Source organism: Aulostomus chinensis, chromosome 8 (genome assembly GCF_037954235.1).
Source record: "Aulostomus chinensis isolate RoL2024-O1b breed Wild chromosome 8, RoL_Achi_v1.0, whole genome shotgun sequence".
Lineage (NCBI taxonomy): Eukaryota > Metazoa > Chordata > Actinopteri > Syngnathiformes > Aulostomidae > Aulostomus > Aulostomus chinensis.
In genome coordinates, this window is record NC_141327.1 from 28979784 (window position 1) to 29000408 (window position 20625).

Genomic DNA, 20625 nt, shown 5'->3' on the forward strand with positions numbered 1-20625 from the left:
CGTAGCAGGTCGGAAGGTTTCTGGTGCACAGCAACAGTCTGATAGTCCAGCGGAGTTTGAACTGTTTTAGCTTTCCTTTACAATCTCTCCCTCTCTCTCTCTCACACACACACACACACACACTCACACTCACACACACATGGTTAGGAAAAGATCAGAGACTCACGGATGAAGTGGTTTTAGTAGTGCAAGAACAAAGGTCATACTCGCGTCTCGTGAACACGATACCTTGGGAACGCCTTGAGGAAAACCCTTCAACTTTAGCACAAACACCCGCTGGGACTCACAGACTTGGAAGTTTGTCCAACTGTGACATCAAAGCGGTGTAAAACAGCGATGCAGGATTTTCTAGTTTGGCTATGAATAGACATCATGAGAGGTACTGATGAACTCTGTGCGTTGATCACTGTCCTCTCTTATGCAGTCACGGTTTGACTTGCGGCTTGAACTTCATCCAATTCACTAGTTAAGTTGTGTGATGGAGGACGTTTGTAATCAAGAAGCTTCCATTTACATTCCTTTAGATCCCTCACTTTTATCTAAAATAAAGTAGATGATAGTTCCAGATCCTGACTGTATCTACAGATGCATAGGGAGACTGAATTTAGCGTTCCGGAAGACCAAACTCGAGGCAACAATTCAGTCGCAGTTGATGCCAGTACAGTAGTGCATGCACACTCGGGCACAACCGCTCTCCCTGTACCACACAGAGAATAAGCTGAGGTGACAGCATAGTTTATCAAATCCTAGTAGATTTCACCTGAGAACAAGGAAGGTCAAGCAGACTCCAAGACGCTGGTGAGCATCGTGAGCCAGGAGGCAGAGGGAGTGCTCGTTGAGCACCTCGGTCACGTTCTCGCTGTCCGCTCAATGCCCCCTTGACTCTCTTCACGTCAGGCCCTCCTGCGTACGGGTGATGGACCACAGAGACTGGAAGAAGGAGGAGGACCACTGAAATATGGCGTGCTGCACAATATGCTGAAACACGACCTGATTGATTTCTTTAATCTAAACATTCTGCTCACATGCATTTGCAGGGCAAACTTACAAGGAGAGCAGGAGCAGAATGAGCGGAGCGCTCATGGGAGCTCAGGAAGGAGCTTTTGTCCCTCTGCTGAAAAACCCAGCGGTGAGACAAAAGCTAGCCTGATAACATTATTCTGTCTGACATGTTGTCTTATTTTTGCTTGTGAGTGCTCGTGCCTGTGCCATAACTAATCACCGGTGAGTGACACTTCTGTCCCGCTGACATAACAATCAGCCAACGAGGGTGTTGCAACAGCACAAGCCGGGGGAAACTCTACAGCTTTAATGAACAGGGTTCTGATGCTGTTTCTCTAGGTGTGTTGCAGGAGGAGGACAATTCAGGAATTGTTCCCGCATAACACACGTTAGCGCCATTGGCTTGAAAGCACCCATGAACACCGGAACGATCTGAAATGTAGAGAAATGTCAACAACTTGAGCTCAGGAAAAAGTGCAGTGAGCTTGAAGCCGACGTCCCAGACTGGAGGTTCATCACAACCTGGAGGCCACGTGATTGTTTCTTGGGGGCCAAATAGTTGGGGGAACACTTTTCAGACAGGAAACTGTTTGTTCTACCTCCTGCAACAGCGATCTGATTTTATTTGGTGTGAGAGAAACAAAGTGTTTCTGCAGTTGAACAACATAAGAAGTATCAGATGGATTGCAGACTGTCGTGCTTTCCACGCTCTCTGACACTCAAAGTGCACATGTTGACTGGCAACGGGATTTAAAGCCTTTTGGTCCCGTGACTTTTAATAAGGAGACTGGAAAAACCGCGAAATGCATTTTCTTCCACCAAAGCCAATGTAGCAAAGCAAGACAGGCTGTTTTCTGCCGCATTAACCCACCTACCTCACCTTCATGTAGGCACGCTGGTACCAGAAAGACTAAGTCTGTGTTCACGTGTGCGGTGACAGAATCGCCACACAAATGTGCATTGAATCGTCGATCTCCCGCCCATCACCTCTGCTGGGAAACAGTAGGACGACAGATTTCTGGCGCCGTCCCCAGATATGTCATTTACTTTGCTCGGTGTGCTTCGGCTGCCTGTGCTTGCTCATAACTCACTGCCCGTCATTGTTGAGCGGCTGAAAATGCAACGAGGCAGGTGAAAAGCTGCCGAGTTTGTTGAGACGTCAAGAATCTGGCAGCTGTAGTCACCGCACAGAACAAATACTTCTGAAAGACAAAATCTCAGCGTTTGAAGAGAAACTGCTGGGATACTGGAACTAAAAACGCACGGCGCCCAAAATCCTGAAGAGATTTACTGTGAAGAGAGAAGCTAGGAGACGGCAGCACACTGGGACGGTCCCGGAGGTTGGACTGGACCCAGTCAGCTGCAGAGTCAGGCTGAGGAAGCTGGTGCAGCACATTCAACATTCAATAAGAATAGAGGCGAGCTAATGCATCCATCCATGCATCCATCCATCCCTCCATCCATCCATCCATCCCTCCATCCATCCATCCATCCCTCCATCCATCCATCCCTCCATCCATCCATCCATCCCTCCATCCATCCATCCCTCCATCCATCCATCCATCCCTCCATCCATCCATCCATCCCTCCATCCATCCCTCCATCCATCCATCCATCCATCCCTCCATCCATCCATCCATCCATGCATCCATCCATCCCTCCATCCATCCATCCATCCATCCATCCATGCATCCATCCATGCATCCATCCATCCATCCATGCATCCCTCCATCCATCCATCCCTCCATCCATGCATCCATCCATGCATCCATCCCTCCATCCATGCATCCATCCCTCCATCCATCCATCCATCCATCCATGCATCCATCCATCCATCCCTCCATCCATCCATCCATGCATCCATCCATCCCTCCATCCATCCATCCATGCATCCATCCATGCATCCATCCATCCATCCATGCATCCATCCATCCCTCCATCCATCCCTCCATCCATCCCTCCATCCATCCATCCATCCATGCATCCATCCATCCCTCCATCCATGCATCCATCCATCCCTCCATCCATCCATCCATCCATGCATCCCTCCATCCATCCATCCATGCATCCATCCGTCCATCCATCCATCCATCCATTCATCCCTTCATCCATCCATCCATCCATCCATGCATCCATCCATGCATCCATCCATCCATCCATGCATCCATCCATCCATCCATCCATTCATCCCTCCATCCATCCATCCATCCATCCATGCATCCATCCATCCATGCATCCATCCATGCATCCATCCATCCATGCATCCATCCATTCATCCCTCCATCCATCCATCCCTCCATCCATGCATCCATCCATCCATCCATCCATCCAAAGTTGGGTTGCTCTCCTGGGGGCTGGGTGCTACTCTGGTTAGTCCTGCTAACTTGAATGCAGATGAATACTTGAATCGTGCAGCTCCTCCAGACTCTACCGATATTATCTGACCAAACGGCGTCGTTTCCTGGAGGTTGTGGCAGTTCATCAGCTGGAAATGTAACAGCCTAGCAAACCACAGTGGAGCCGATGACGGAAACGTGTGTCCAGTTGGGTGTAATAACTCTGGCTGCCAGGAGAGGGCAGCAGACACGCTGCACTGCAGCTTTAAGGTCTGGACATATTTTAAGAATTATATTTACATGACACCTCTCAGTCAAGCTAAGCAGCTAAAAGGGATGAAAAATAAAATAGAGATCAGAAACCAAAATGCACCAGTAAAATAACGGATTCTTTGCCATAATTCACGGAACAGAAAACAGAAAGGAGAAAGAACTGGACGTGGAGGTTCGCCTTGGATGCGTCAGCTGCTGAGCTGTGGAGGAGAACCCTGGAAGAACCCGGTCGCTGTCCGCGGTGCTGATCTGCCCACCAGTCCGGCTTCTGCCCTCCATCTGGGCTTCATGACTTGGAACCATGTTTTCTCTCTCTCAGTTGATATCACCTCCCACTCCTCTCTCTTTTTTAAACACACACACACACACACACTTTGCAAACCACCACTGAGTCTGATTCGCTCTCTCTCTCTCTCTCTCTCTCTCTCTCTCTCTCTCTCTCTCTCTCTCTCTCCCTGGCACACCTGCGCGCACGCGCATCCCCCGTTAAATTATTCATTTGCGACCCCCTGGTAAGGAAGCCTCCGTTACCTCCCACCTGTGAGCGCGCAGTGCCGGAGACACCGAACCTGCCACCACACCGCGATTACAGCGGCTGCGTGTGAAACACCAAACAGCAGAAACTTTCCTCTCATCAGCTCGTCTCATCCAGACTCCAGGGACCAGCATGGCCATGGGGAGCAGGTGGAGTCTCCGGTGCCTCGGTTCTCCTGTCTGCTCCGTGGAGAACTGCTGGAAGAGTTCTTCTTCGTTTTGCCACTGAACCAACAAACGCTCCTCAGCTGAGGAATTCCCGGAGTTTGTGGAGAGCAGCAGCGCAGACGGCTGCCCAGCTCGCCAGATGACGACGTTTGGAGAACCCCGCGGGGGGACGACGGCATGAATTGAAGGCGGAGAGAGGGGTGGGGGGGGAGCACAGGGGCTCACCGGCAGACATTCCTGCATGTGTTCTAGAGGTTCCATACCCCGGTGCTGCCTGGCAGACCTGCCATGTAGCCGCGCAACCTCTCCAGTCTCCGGGGCGCAGCGCGTCACTCGGCTCTGATGGTCAGGTTGTTCCCGGGAACCCAACTTGGATCCGGTTTCTAGTGTCCGTATTTTCCCTCGTCGGTCAATTAAAGAGTCCAGTAAAAGAGCAGGAGGAAGGAGGCTGAGAGGAGCCACACGTGGATCCCCGAGGCGCACCGCCGGAGCCGCGCGGTCCTCCGGTGCCCTGCTGGTTTCTGACTGGAAGACGCTCCGCCGGAGGACAGGAGGGCTCCTGCCAGCTCCTCTGCGGGTTTGAGGGTGAAATCTTTACGGATATCGAAGCTCTCCAGGGGAGACCCGGTCCGGACTCCGGAGTTCCAGAGAGTGGAGAAGAATTGGGAAAGTAGAGCTTTTTTATTAACGGATTATCAAGCTTTGTTTTTTTGTTTTTGTTTTTTTTCCTGGACAACTGGAGACGCGCTCTTCTTTGATGACGGAGAGGGTAAGAGAGCAGCACCTCCCCGCGGTCCTGTTTGCTTTTCTCTCGTTTCCTTAATTAATTTTCAATCTCCAGTGGAAAAGATAAAACCGTCCATACAAACACAAAAGACAGTTCCTCTTAGAGGAATGAATAACCTTCATTTTTATTACTTTGATGGCTGACACGGTTTTTTTTTTTAGTTTTTTTTTATTTTTTAACCAGGCATATAAAAAATCGTGATGGTTCTTAAACGCACCAACGGCTGGATGATTCCTGCTAAAACGGAAGAATGAATGCTTCCTCATGATCTTTTAATCAGGAGGATGGTCGTTTAATTATCTGCTGCATGTATAGAATGTGTAGGGAAAGGGGGGGTGGGGAGGGGGGGTCATGTGATTCTTTAGGGCTGTGAGTTAGTTATTGAGAGAGAGAGAGAGAGAGAGAAAGGAGGACACGTTCATGTGAATAAATTAGAGAAGCTTTTCAATTACATGTCGACCATGCAGGTCAGCCTGGAGGAGCTGGATGATGAATTTCTATTTTCTTTAGGTCAACAGGTCCATGTGTGTGTGTGTGTCTCTCTCTCTCTCTCTCTCTCTCTCTCTCTCTCTCTCTCTCTCTCTAAGCTCTCCTCTAAAGGGTTAAAAATGATTTTGCTCTTGAAGTAAAATATAGTGGGTTTTTTTGGTCAAGTCTGGCCTCTGTCTGCAGGGGGCGCTCTCTCAGCTGTGTGTGATGAAGGGATCAGACCCTGGTGTCACAGCAAGCGCTGTTTTTCCTTCACTGTCAGTCAAGATTACAAACCCGATCAGATTTTTCCCTGCGCGATGGGCAGGTAGGAGACAGACAGGCCGCGTCTGTCTGGTGCTGCTGCCGAGATTAAAGAGGAACGATGGCGGGAGTGACGTTTCATCTGATCAGGGCGAAGGAGCAGAGGGAGACGTGAAACCGGCTCATTACTTGTGTGCATGTGCGGCCTCTCAAACGAGGATGTTTGTGACGATGCTTCAATCCAAACGTTCCTTTCATTCACTTTCCACCTTTAAAACTGAGCAGTGAGGATCCTTCCTCCCATCCATCAGGTTGGTTTTGCAGCTTGCAGGTTAGAGGAGGGTTGTGACCACACGGCTGTCAGAGCAAAGCCCCCCCCGGGACATTAGGGATTGGTTGGAGGAGGAGGAGGAGGAGGAGGAGGAAGGTCTTTCTCTCTGTATTGTTGCAGTGGCCTCAAACAAGGCACTTAAGTCCAACCGCCTCATGGAGCTGCTCGGCGGTGACCACACTCAGTGGGTTTACACGTGCAGCAGCAGCGGCGCTCTCGTTACGGCTCCATTACGCCGTTTAATTGGACAAATGTCGTCCCAGTACACAAGATTCCATCGGAGGCACGTCCACCTCCAGCGTGGTCGCGGGCGTGATGCCCCCTCACAGCTGGATGCAGGCTTTTTTCCAGTTCATCTTTATGATCATAAATAAAATGAGCGCCAAGATGGAGGACTTCATATCATAAACTGCTGACTTGGTGGGTGATGGTCTGAATCTTTCATTCTCCACATCCATGAGAGACGTCGTTGACAGCAGGACATCGAACTTGTGTCCCAGAGGGACTGCAGCTCTGCTGCGTGGTTGCCTCGCTGTGTATAATTCACATGGGGGGGGGGGTGGAGACTTGGAGCTCGTGGGTGCGAGGGCTTCAGGGTGGTCATGAGTGCCTGCTCTTTAGGATGTTTTCACCTCAAGTAATGGCTGTAGCTCCTCTCAGCAGCTGCAGTGTTCCAAGAGTTAATTTGAAGTGCATTCGAGAACAAGATCAAATACAGCACCACAGAAACCTGCCGGAATTCAGCTCAGATCAGTGGCGTGATGAACCCCCCCAAGACGAGGTGAACTCCTCAGTCATCAAGCATCTTTAGCGTTGGCTATCATCTTTGGTGTGGAGGAGCTCCGGTGTCTCAGGGTCTGTTGTGTTGAAGTGGCTGTTCCAGATGGCAAACCAGTTAATTTAGCAGTCAATTGATGCTCCGCCCCTCAGCTTCAGTGAATGAAGGTGCGTGACCTGAAGCTGAGACTGCGACCACAGGCAGCTGAAGCAGCGTCCATAGTGGAGCTGCAACAACTGATTCGTTGATTATTAGAAAAATGAAACGCTGACTCTTGAGGTGAAGGATTTTCAAACTTTTGCGTGTTTCAGATGCTAAAATATCAGGATTTGCTGGAGTTTGTTTGTCATTTATGACAGGAAAAGTATGTCTTTGTGTTCTGGACTGTCGGAAGGACAAAATGAGGCAATCTGGAAAAATGCGATGACCCTTCTTCACGTTTTGTGACATTGTGAGAAGACATGGTGACTTCCTCTCTGCAGGTACCGCAGTATAAATACACACTGTACTGCACACTTGAGACTGGACAGAAAGTGAGGCCTGATGCTGCCCCCCCCCCACACACACACCACCACCACCACCACCAAGGTCAGAAGCCCTCACCTCCTCGTCTAATCCCCTTATCCACTGAATCTCTCTAGCCAGGGTGGTGTGTGTGTGTGTGTGTGTGTGTGTGTGTGTGTGTGTGTGTGTGTGTGTGTGTGTGTGTGTGTGTGTGTGTGTGTGTGGGAAGGGGTGGTGGTGGTAGTCCCCAGGCCAGCGACCATGAGCATGGCAGGCTGAGGGTGTGTGACCTCCGCTGGGATGTTCGTGTCAACGTGGCCTTGGGATCACGAGTGCCGTTTTACACCCTCCACACGTGTTTGTGGCTGTGTGTTTATTTCTTCGTAGCTTTCGTCAGCACGTGTGCCGCTGGAGCAAAGTCAAGTTTTTTTGGGGAGTCTGTGGAGATTGTAGTGCATCTGCTTTACTTTTGAGCGGTAGCTTGTAATTTCCTTGTTGTTTAACCGGAAGAGGCTTCATGAGGAAGTTGAGCAAGTCTCCACTTGACTCAAGTTTCCACGGTCGCGACAGCCACGGAGGGTTGTGAATGCGTGTCACGTCCTCGATAGCACGGTATCTGAGGGAACCGCTTCAGATTTGACTCAAATGTCCACTGGGACTTTAGGATGAACTGGAAATATTTTGATGGTCCAAGTTCGCTGCCACCTCACATGACGCCGTGAGCATCCAGTGGGATTGAAGGACGGGGACATTTAGCTGGTCAAAGGTCATTGTCAGGAAGCTCTTGAGGAAATATCTTCAAACACAGCACAAACATCCACTTGGACTCGAGGATGAACCGAAACACTTTGGTAGCAGCATCACATCGCGGAGACGTAAAGCGGTGATGCGGTGTTTTGAGTTTCTCTGTGGCTCCATTGGCAGGCTTGATGAGTATAGCAGCCATTAAGCGTACAAAGACGAACGATAGTCTCATGTTGGCGTTCCAAAGACTGGCGGACTAAACACCAGTGCAGCTGTCATGAGGTCATCAGTGAATCATCAGAGTTTCTGACATATGCTACCATGCATGAGTGTAAAAAGCAGAGTGAACTGTGGTCGAGCGACATTCAACATTCTCAGCGCACAGCACTTTTCCTCCCAGCTGCTCGGAGCAGTGGGTAAACATGCCATTATGTCTCTGTGCTGTGTTGGAAGAAAACATTTCCGGATTCCCGGGAGATGAGCCGCTCTCCTTGGAGGGCTGTCACACCTGTCCACACCTACGTCAGAACAAATCCCGTCATTGGAAGAGGGTCCCAAGTTTGTTGGGGATTTGAGAAGGACGGAAACTCCACCACCATTAAGAGCTGGTGGAGTTTGTCTGAGGGACAGAGAGACAAGACGTCAGCTAAATGACTGAGTATCATCAACGTGCACGCCGCATGCCCATTCCGGTCCGTGCTCTGGTGAAGAACATATTCAAAATAAGGTGTTCATATGCACCGCCGCTGTGGGAATATTCCTGTTTACTTCTTTGCTGGCATAATCTGAGTAAACTATTCTTTGCTCTTGAGAAATGGCACACGCATGGAACCTGCTCCACTTCCCGTTCGTTGCTTGGCAACCTCGCTAAACTTCTAGTTCCCGCAATTTGCATGAAACTCATTCATAGACAAAATTATAAAGGGAATTCAGTAAAATTAACCGCTGAGCGCTCTCAAATGTAGCAAGCAAATGTTACATGACGACACACACAACACCCCATGGATGCATTAGAGCTCTGGGTCGTCATAGCAACGTGTTTCCATAACTCGTGCTCTCACAATGTTGTGGTATTGTGATTCATTTAAGAATTGCGGTGTGCCGGCAAACGTAGTTCACAAAGGAGGTTTTCTGGTGTGTTGACCCTGTCTGTGGGTGCGACTGTGCTTTGGATGCAGTCTGGCAGGTTGAGATGGCCCGTCTTTGTTTGGGATGGTGAAACACCGTTTGGTTGTTATGGAGACCAGAGTGCGGCAGGGATGTTGTAGTTTTGTAGGAAGTTAGCTGCAGCTCCGAGGCTTCCCTCAACCAAAGATCAGAGGGTTTTCTATATTTTTTGGTTTTGGATCCCTGCACTAAATAAACTCTCTGGCACGCAAAAGGTTTCATAGCAAGAGAGTAAACATTAGATGTGAAAAACGGATGTGAGGCTCGCAGCAAACTACACCGCCACACATTGCTTCACCACCACCAAAATAAGACTCTAGAAGAGTTGAAATGATCGTTTTTCTGCACATTTCCTACATGAGGTGGTTCCGTGTCCTGTGTCGTCCTGGGTTGGTTGAGGGCTTTGACTGACAGTCTTGGAGATTTAAAGCTACAGCTTGGATGGGTCGTGCAAACGGGGTCGGGTCGATTTGTTTCCAGGATTTATTTCCGAGCCTGTAAATTCATGCTTTTAGCAAATTTTCTGTTAAATTTCCATCTGTTGGGGCACTTTGACTCACAGTCCTCTTTTCATTTTTGCCTAAGAGTTTATTTCTGTTCCAAATTCAATAATTTATCAGTTTCTGTGACAGCTGCACCTTCAGTCTGAACACCAACTGCTTGGCTTTTTGGACCTCGCCTGGTTCAAGGTGTTTTTAAAACTCTCACACACAGAAAGTAGTGACTGTCAGAGCTTGTTAACTCTTTCCCCACCAGCATCCCCCCCCCCCAACAAAAAGAATAAATAAAATAAAAGCGAAGACAGCCAGCACCAGCAAGTTTGACAGGACCAACTGCAAATTCAGTTTTAAGAACGTGTCGGGATGGAAAAAGGTCGAAATCAAATGAAAGAAAATAGCTCTGTTTTTTTATTCGAGCTTCTTTGGTTCTTGAACTTTCATCACAAACTTTCCAGACAACAGCACTGAGAAAAGAGTGGGTTTGTACAGCAAATGTCAAGTGCACAATTTTATTTTCATTTAAGAAAGAAAAAAATATCAATAAATGATTCAAGTGTGAGGATCAGGTATCGCAACATAATCCATTTCTACTCCTTGCCTATTTCTATTTTGTCCCTCTCCTGTTACACAGTGAGATCGCGTTTGTAACTGGTTTGACGGCCGTTTCATTTATCATTTATCAACATGGATGCGGACGATGGGATGCACACGGATGTGTTTGATTCAGCTCAGCTGTTTATGGATGGCTCAGTCTCTGTTCAGGATGTTCGGTGCTCATCAGGGATTCGCCGACAGGGATTAGAGCCGCGGGTTCTACCCTGAACAGAGCTGCACTCGCTGTCAGTTGTATTCCTGGATCCGTAAGGCAGAAATGGGATTGCGGAATTTTACGCAGAGGTCAAGATAGGATTGACATTGAGGTTTATCGTTGGGTCATAGAGCTTCATGATGCTTTTCAGAAAGCTAAGTTATGAACACTGGAAAAAAGAACATTCTTTGTCTAGTTTTTTTTTGTCCTCAGTCAAGGTTAAATCCCCTCTCGTTCTATTCATGTCGACTGTTTTGGAGGAAAAAGCGTATGACTTTTTGGACATCATTTCCAGTACCCAACTGCTAGCATTCACCGCAGCTAAGCTAACTAGCAGCCAGCCATGTGGTGGAGGTCTGGAGCTCATGAATGCAGAGGAGAGAAGGGTCTCTGTCTGCTCCTCTGGCTTTAAACATGATGGACCAGAAGTTTATTTCTCAAAAAGTTGGTTTGTTCCTTGAAGAAGTTTGATGAATTCATCAGAGTCTCTGTTTGGGATTTGGACTGCAGGAAATGTGCCGGTGTCACGGAGCAGACAGAGAGTTTGGCTCCTGGTGAGTGCGTCTGTCTTGTCTGTCGCTCTGTGACTATGAGACAAATTACCACAATGAGAACCTCAAGTAAGACATCGATATTAAAAACAAAAAACAAAGGCTAACAACACCCGGTTTTGTCGCCATAATTGTGGCTGAAAATGTCCCAGTTTCTCAAATTACCAAGTCAACATCCAGTTTCTTTCCTCTGAGCTTTCAGATGAAGACGAAGGCGATGTTATGAACCGACATGTAGAACTCAAAGAACGTGTTTGGGATAATTGATAAAGTGTGTTGAGGAACCGGCGTGTCATTCCTCACCTCGTGGTGAGAGCAGGCAGCAGTTTCCTCAGGAACTGTAGACTGAGCATGTTGCTTTTCTATATGTCCATGTGCACCTACAGTTGATCCACTCGCCTCACTGGTGAGAGACCAACTGGGAGGATTTCCCTCTGGTGCACCAGCAGCCGTGGGAGCTCAGTGATGGGGAGCGAGCGTGCGTCCTCACAAACACCCTCAGTCACTGCCGAGCTCGCTGGGATCAATATGTTCTCATAACTCAGGGCCCCTGACCGCAGATCATTACTAGCCTCTGCAGATGGACTGATCTCTGTCACACACACACACACACACACACACACACACACACACACACACACATAACTTAGTCTCATCATCACCTCACCTCAAACCAAGTCATCCTACATTTGGACGTTTGAATGATGGGAGGGAAGCATTTCATCACAACACGAGTAATGTGTGTGTGTGTGTGTGTGTGTGTGTCTCTCACACACGCACACACGCACACACGCACACTGCAGATTAGTAGAGGCCAATAAGTAACTTCAGATTCTGCGAGCTGACTAAACTCAATGTCAGGTGACAGCTCATTGTGTAACAGATGTGTGAGAATATTTGGCCTCCAGGAACACAAACTCTCGTGCGCTCGCTCTGCGGCGCACAGCGGCTCTTTCCTGCGTACTGACACTCGTCACCCAGGGGAGGGAACCTGGGACTTTTCAAGTCACACCAACAGCAGATCGAAGTTGTCATTAATCCTCCAGACATGGCCTCAGTGGACTGACACACAAACGTGTGTAACAGTCTCTGGTGCACTGTTACACATCAACGTTCCGTTTGGGATCAACTGATCGATCGTGTAGGGGGGAAAAAATCTCAGGAAAATTCGGTAAAGGCAGAGAACGCGGCCTGTTTTTGTCTGGTTAACGGCACAAATTCCTGAGATGTTGACTTTGCAGTGACGTAAAAGCAAACAAATTCCAAAACGCCCACGTGGGGGAAGTTTCACTGCTTGACCATTTTGCTTTCCAGGATCAATACATTTTGTTATTGGCTGAAATGAGCACCACTTCGCACACATGGGAAGCGATTACACAGGAACACAACATGATTCAAGACCTTCCGCAGGCAATCACAATAATGACTGTTATTCTCTTCTGCAGCGCCGGACCCGTGTGTGGATTTCCAGTGATTTTCCGTGTGTGTGAAGTGCTATTCCTGTCCTGTGTCTGACCACGGGGCCGTAATAGTGTTTGTTTTGGAGTGTTTGTGCTTCTCCCTCCATCATATCTATATTTAGGCTTCTGTGTCTCTCATTTATGGAGGCTGCGCTCTGTGGACAATCACATCTTTATGAGGTGACACCAGCAGAGCTCCTCCAGTCCTAAACGGTCAGAGCTGCTCAGTTATTCGGGGTGGACGGCAAACATTGCACCAGTGAGCCATTTTCCCAAGCTGACAGGTGGATATGAGCGCTTCCCAGCTGCTTGACAACGCCAGTGTGGATGGACACGGTTCTTCTAATTATGTGGGTCCTCAACCTCACTGGTTGACAGTGGCATGTAGAGGAGGAAAGACGCCGCACACCGGATTTACCGAGTCATGGCTTGATTAGACGATAAGCTGTAAGTGTGAGTTACAAGATCAGTTATTACTCTTCCCTTTCGATCAGCAGAATCACACCGAGTTGAAAGAAGACGTTTCATACTTGAAAGTGAAATAAAAGCAAGTAACGAAAAAGAAAAAGCTAAACACATTTCCTGCCCAGTCATACATTTGTATTTTCCGGTGCAGCAGTGAGACAGAAGCCTGAGTACATCATCAAACATGTTTCTGTGTGTTCTGTTCTGTTGTGGGTTCAGAAGGTCTCAATAAGTTACAAAAACTGGTTTAATTAAATAGTGCTTGAAGTACTGAAGATGAAGCGCTGCTCTACAGGGTCCCACCAAAGGAGAATTTTACTGCTTAATGTGGTAAATGTCACTTTGGGTCCCTCCGAGGAGCAGGGAGGTGATCTGCCCCGCTTCCAGCCTCCTTTGAACAGCATTCCCCTGCTGCTTGGTGAACCTACTTTGAGACTTTGGCAGACGCTGCTGCAGCAGTCGAGGCTGAACTGTGAACCTCACACACTGATCAGTACCTTCAGCTGTGTGTGTGTGTGTGTGTGTGTGTGTGTGTGTGTGTGTGTGTGTGTGTGTGAGAGAGAGAGAGTGAATATTTGATTTTGGGCATTGTGTGAGATAAAAGAAAGAGGAAGTCTGACATTTGTTGTAACCGTAATTACACAGACACACATGATCCCATCACTTCAGAGGACTTTGACTCACATTCATTTCCTGGAGACATCATGAGAAATCCTGGCACACACACACACACACACCATCGACTCGTCGTCTCTGACCAGAACCTTAATCAACAGGATCGATTAGTGCCGTGCGTGTGGGCCTCTGGGGGTTTCTCTGGGCTAATTGGTCCAGGATACCAGGAGGGCTTGGGGAGGGCGTTCCGTGCTCAGATTTCTTCATCTACGTTCCTTTAGTTGCATACCCTGTTTTTTATTTTTCCCCTTTTTCAAGTCCATCAAGAAGGGCAGCTTCATATTAATAATGCTGTTGTCTAAGTGGATGAATCGCACGTCAGAATGATTTTACATGTCATCACAACACATTTTTTTCCTTTTCAAAGGTTGTTTTCCAGCACTGAGTCTCCGTAGACTCTCCAACTGCCTCTGTGGGATCCAAAGCTGCACATCCGTCTTTCTGACAGCAAAACGGCCTTGGTGCTTTTACCGAGAGCCATCAGGACACTTTCAGCTGCATTTCTCGTGTGACAAACAGTATTTTTTTTAATCAAAGACTGGACAGTTCCAGCTGTTTGTGCTGGTCCTGGTTCTGGACTTTGTTTTTGTGAGACTTTGGGATATTTTCAGTTGTGTTTCTAGGTTTGATTGCAGTGTATTTTTGCCTGAGAGGGCAACCAAGCATGAGACTCAGCGACCTGTTGCGCTGCGTGTAACCTGAACACAGGATCTGAACACCTTCTCAGCACAGAATCAAAAACCGAGGGATACGGCAGCCCAGTGGGAAGCCGGCGCAGCAGCGACGCCTGTGGGCTTCATGTCTTTGGATCTGAACAAATGCAGTTTCTATGTTCTGGCCCCCGGTGCTGCAGACGGGCGCTGCCAGTTTAAACATGAGTCGCTCCTGATATGTGGCTGTTTTCTGATCCAAAATTCCACTCACACAAGTAGAACGAGGAGCTGAGAATCGTCCGGGCCAAGCCAGTAGAACTCGTTAGACATCTTGAGTCCAGCAGTGAATGAAACGTATTTATTTATTCATCTCATTGGAATTTTTATCGAGGGAGCGGGGGGGGGGGGGGGGGGTCATTCTGGGAATTTTAATACGGTAAACATAAAATCTGCAAAAACTGTCAGACAAATATTGTGTCTACCTTTGGAAAAATGTCATTTCCCAGAATTTCATTTGTGTGTTTTCTTACCCTCTGATTACGTTGCCTGTTTGAATTCCCTGCAGTGGGCTTTTGTTATGAAAGAGTGGTAGCAGGAAGCAGCAGCTCATTTTCATCAGCATGCATTAATCTTTGGAAACAGTGCCAGACGAGTGCTGAGCTGAAGCAACCTCCCAACCCCCCCAGCAGCAGTCGGGTGGAAGGCTGGAGCATGACGCGGCGCTTTGGAGTGACTGAAATATACTGTAACTTAGAACCATCGGATTTGGAACATGGCAGCATTCTTACTGCCAACCATTTAACAATTTTTGCTTGACTCATTACCCCGTAAGGGAAACTGATATTAAATTTACTTCCCATTATTTCAATGAGGACTTTAAACAGATTATCTTTTGAAGTTTGGCACTTCCCTCTGACGCAACTCAAAGAGAAGCGATGCAACAAAGGCGCAGTGACAACATGTGATCAGAACTGTGGCAGATGCATTCGTTCAAAATGTTTATCAGAAATGTGAAAAACTGCTTTCCAAACTGGATTCTCTTTTACACTTTGTGGAGAGGGTTTGTGCGTCAGGAGGACTGCGTACTTTCCTGACTGAGCTTCCCTTCCACGCTCAAATTCTGTTGGTAAATTCTTCTTCACTTGGATGTCTGAGATGCGGTTCAGAAAAACTGTTTTCTCGTTCATTCGTCAAAGAGGAAATGTTTCTGTGTTCGTTTTCGAGGAACTTTTTAGGAAATGTGCTTTTAGTCCATCACGAGAGGAGGGAGACTGTTCTCTCAGGGAGCAGGGAGCCTCTGAGACCTGCTAGCTTAGCACAGTGCTGGGTAGAGGATGGAAGTGTGTGTACTTCTGTGTCAAGGCACCAAACACACTTGATGCAGCACCTCAAACCGCTGCTGCTCATCTTTGCAGGGGAGGACGAGGAGGATGACTGCTGGACAAACCCACATCCTGAACCATTCCTCATCTAGTTTCACTGCTCGTTTATTCATTTAATTTGTCACCCATCATCATTTTCTGTGTGTTTATCTCACAACATCAAAACAGCGAGGCAGTGACATTCATTCCACTCTCTGGGTGCAGTGGCAGGATTGTATCACGGCTCATTTCCCTTTTCCTTCCGCTCTAATCTGCATGTAAAGACGCTGAGAATCAGAGGCAGAAATAAGAGGAGTGGAGCTGACGACAGGCTTGGATCCACTCAAACAGCTGTTACTGTTCGTATCAGAGCTGGTACGCAAGTCTGGAACTCATAAATGGGACTCGAACATGACTTTCTCTCATGGAATGGCGCTTTTTGAGAGCATTGTGACGTTTCACGCCACCGTCTTATCCTGAAAATGCAGTGCTTCATCGCTGGGGGTGTGAACAACAGGCTAGTTGATAGGCGGCATGTAGGAGGAGTTTATCGACCTGTCGGTTCTTCCAGAAGAAAACACCGGTTGATCTTCTCAAAGCGCTTTGACAGCACCTCGAGGGTGCAGCGGGTGGTTGCTCTGATACAGCGAGTACGGGGAAGTTCAATTGTTGGCACAAGGCGCTTCCTCCCATCCTCGCTCAGCAGTGAAGCTGAATCACAGGGGAAGACGACCCGCCAGTTGGTGTGGGTTCTTGAGATTTGGTGGGCGAGGAAACAATGTCTGGTTCAAGCGTTCCGCCATTCTTGTTCTGCATTTGTCCCGCCCCTCCTCTGCTGTGATTGGAGACGAACCAGGAGACGAACTCTGAACCGTGGCAGTCACCTCGTCACCATGCTGGTGTATTTGCCGCAACACCTACAAATGCCATGGGAGACTTTTACAAGACACATGGCTGCAGGAATAATCACTGGGCCCCCCTGCTGCCTTCAGTCAGCCTGATTTGTCCCTCTTTCTCTCTGTGCTCACGTGCGCTTCCTTCCTTTCTCATATCTTCTTTTGTTTTCCTCGTCCCTCTATTTTCCTCCTTATAATTAATCCTCGCTCGCCCTAGCTCTCATTTCCAACAAGACTGCAATATCACCATCATTGTTTGCTGCTCCCACTGCTTCTTTTTAAGCAGCAGAGTGTGTGTGTGTGTGTGTGTGTGTGTGTGTGTGTGTGTGTGTGTGTGAGAGAGAGAGAGGGAGCGAGCAAGGCTTATTGTTTATATCCACTGGTGTTTCCCATTCTTTATGTTTATGGGGGTGTATGATGGCATCCACGCTGTTCAAATGTGAAAGTGTATGTTTGAGTCTGTGTGTGTCTCACTGCCGGAGTGTGTGTGTGTGTGTGTGTGTGTTGCTGTCATTCTCCACCTGGTTGTCAGGAGTGGTTACTCAGTGTCGGTGTCAGCCAGCTGATAATTAAAGCCGAGTGGAGAAAGATAGACAGTCGAGAGGGCTGAGGAACGAGAGGAAACGAGGGAGCTGTGACGCACAAGAAACGCCGCCTACTGAAACCGTGAGAGACGCTGAACGCGTGCTCCTTCCAGCCTCATTTCTTGTGCTTTTAATTGTACTCTGTGGTTTTTCTTGGAACCATGTAATTGTTGTCCTTCGAAATCTTTTTTTCATTCTATTTTATTCCTCTTGCTGTCCCAGTCTCACTGCCTTTGCTACCAAACTGTATCCACCCACCTCTGCTGGCAAACAGCTTCCTGTTATTTTTGCTTGGGAACCATCTGTAAAGCCCTTACATCACCTGAAGCCTCGCCATCTCTAATTTCAGAACTTGAAAATTTGGAATTCCTTTTGATAGAGAGAAAATACATCCTTGTACATTGTCAGACCAGCAGACTTGTAATTATCTGAAGGATGATGGGGATTTGATCGTCTGATTCCTCTCCTTCTCACATTCCTGTTTTCAGCCAACCTCTTGGGATAAAAATAAGGTGATTGCTGTTAAATCGCTCTGAGCAAACATGTTGTTGTGATTTCTTAAGTTCAAATCTGTGTGTTCGTGTGCGTGGTTTGTTTTGACTCCAGTCTTCCGAGAGTTTGGATTTGGTCCGTGTGTTCACTACATTCAAAGCGATGTTTTTGCACGATTGAATTATATGTAGACTTCCTGTCATAGTGGCGTGAATGACGGCCGTAGCGTGTCGCAACGATACAAAATGAGATGCAGGGGTAAGGGGCAAACAGGGGCTTTGGCTCCTTGCTAGCACGCCATCCTCCCACATGTTGGGCCAGAGACGCAGCGCTTCAGCAGCGTAAGCCCCTGCTACGAGACCTGACACGCCAGACGTTCATCGCTGGAGTTTGATATCCTGCCTAACCAACTGCTTTATTGAGGGGAACAGACGTGCGTGTTCTGAGTGGCTTTGAGTCTCGGCAGCTCGATGGAGGAGATGCCGATGACAAGTCCGGACTCCCGCGCGTGTCTCATCGGTGCTGATCAAAGCTCAGCTCTCCCCACCGTCTTCTGCGTGTCAGGCTGTCTTCTGAACTGACACCGTTTGCTGTAACAATCAGACGTAAAAGCTTTCACAAACTGATTGGATTTTCAGTCTTGCACTGTGAGTCGCTGGCACCTCGGAACAATCTAGACATTTATCAGCCAGAGAATGGAGTGGATTATTAGATTAACCTCACTGAGGCGGGTCTCTTCCATCTCATTCCTTCCTCTCACCCCCCCCCTCCCTTATCTACCTGCTAACATCTCCTGTTCATAACCATTTCACTCCTCACATCTTTTTTTTTTTTTTCACGTGCGGGTGTTTGCCCCATGTCTGAGGCTGGGTGACAACCTTGTCAGTCAGCGATGGTAGATCTTTCTTATCGGCCCGTGGTGGTTGAATGGGAGCGGCACACACGCTGAGTGATGCTGTGGCTCAGGATTTAGTGAGTGAAGCCTGGATGTTCCAGTCCCTTTGATAAAGGTGGAGCTGGAGGTGCAGCTCATGGAAAACTGGACTTGAATGGTGGAGGAAGTACGACGCAGATGTTTTTCTTTTTTCTGGCTCCGTTGCTTGGTGCGTTGGTTGCCCCCCCAATCTCAGTAAGCTTTTATCGCATGGTGAGGTGATTTCATGTCACATCACCGTGCATTGGAGTTGTGTGGATGAAGTCTGATTTTTAGCAGCGACATTACAGACTGGTGACAGAATCCCTTGTGGGGAGCGGGAAAAACACCAGCAGTTTCAAGCATAGAAGTAAATATTCTTCCCATTTTCCCACCAAAACCCTTTTTAAAGAGTTTTAAAGTTGTTTCAGTCTCATTTTCAAAGACTATGACGCTAAAACCCCCTCAGAATCCCCTTCTCTCTCTGTTTCTGGGTTTGATAAACCAGACTTTCGTCTTCTTGTGTAACAGTAAAACCAAAGCCAAAACATGAAGGATAACAAGTCAGTCGTTTGCGATTTGTGTATCTTCTTGGTTTTATGGCTGATTCCAGCATTTGACATCTCACTGTGTAGATTTCAGTACCGCCGACATCAGCAACAAGCAGCAGGCACACAGTCAGAGCAGAGCAGCTGGCAGTCCATCCATGAGAGGCAGAAACCCAAAACAAAGTCAGTTGTGAAGTTACAGTGCACGACTGTCAGTGACCCACCACAGCTGATCAAGGTGAAAGGCTGTCTACCTGGGATTGCTCTGCCGTTGCCCCCTGGCAGCTTTGTAGATGTCATAGATGAGCCTCCTGGTTCGAACCAGGAAGGCGGCGAGTGAATGGAAATGGAAATGATTCACCTTGTTTCATTACATTTATGGCTTCTTATTTATGGCGCCTGCTTACATGTTGTGCACTGGAAAGATATTTCTAAAGATTGAACACTTATGAAGGACATTTTTTAAAATGATGAAGACTCACGGCAGCAGAGGCCTCATTATCCTCCCTATTAGACCCTATAGATGGGAGGTTGTCAGGGTCTGAGATGCCGGGCGCCCCCCCAGACAAAGCCTGGATTATAATAAGGCTTCCCCTCCTCGCCCCAGGATGCCTGTATAGGATCCTTATTACAGGAGTTGATATTTATCCACAATCTCTGAATGTTCCTGTTTTACACAACTTCCTAGTACATGAATGTGGTCTGTCCCAAGTCATTTATTCAGCTCTGACTCTTAGTAAAGCAGTATAATTCTACTACCTACTACTCGTAACCGTGCCTTTTACTAAGTCACATACATTGAGGCTGTTACACAGAATCTCCTTTTGATAGTATTTTGCCTCCATTCACCGAGCCTCCCCCAAAACTCTCTGGAGCCCCCCCAGGGAGGCCCGCCTCACACTTTAAAAAAACCTGGACTACCCCTCCCACGCTGGAGCTCCCTCCCCGCCCGTTTAAACAGCTTCTAAACTTCATCTCCCAGTTTTTGTAACATAGATGTTCTGGTGAAAACCTTAGTTTCCCTATCAAAGCTGAGGTCGCTGGAGTGATATCTTCAGAGTAGTTTGCTCTTGAAAGGCTTCCTTCAAAGGGACAGAAGTTAATTGAACATAATCTATTTAGTGCCCTTAAAACCTCTAAAGATGCTTTGAGTGGCTGTTTCAAGCTTCTCCTCCAGTTCTCTCTCCTGCTGGAGGGGTTCTGAGTCTTTCTGGTGGCTGATAACGACGGCGGTTCAGCCTCGGCCCTCTGGTACTGCCCGTCAGGCGTGCTGACTGACATCGGCCCTCAGTTGCTCCGTGATGAAGTGACTAAATGGTTTTGTCATCTTTGCTTTGAAGTCACAGGAAAGGAAACCTCTCTG

At 48.0% G+C, this 20625-nt stretch overlaps 1 protein-coding gene across 2 annotated transcripts in view; it reads left to right on the forward strand.

Annotated features, from left to right (window-relative positions):
* LOC147258004 (uncharacterized) overlaps positions 1 to 20625 on the forward strand; it is a 57539-nt gene that overhangs the window by 2600 nt on the left and 34314 nt on the right. Inside the window, exon 1 of one of the 2 annotated variants that reach the window (XM_086212312.1) lies at positions 4850 to 5082. The exons of the other annotated variant lie outside the window; for it this stretch is intronic. The gene's annotated coding sequence lies outside the window, so the exon portion shown is untranslated. Of the gene's footprint in view, positions 1 to 4849; positions 5083 to 20625 lie in introns of those variants that run through there. 2 annotated transcript variants of the gene reach the window in all.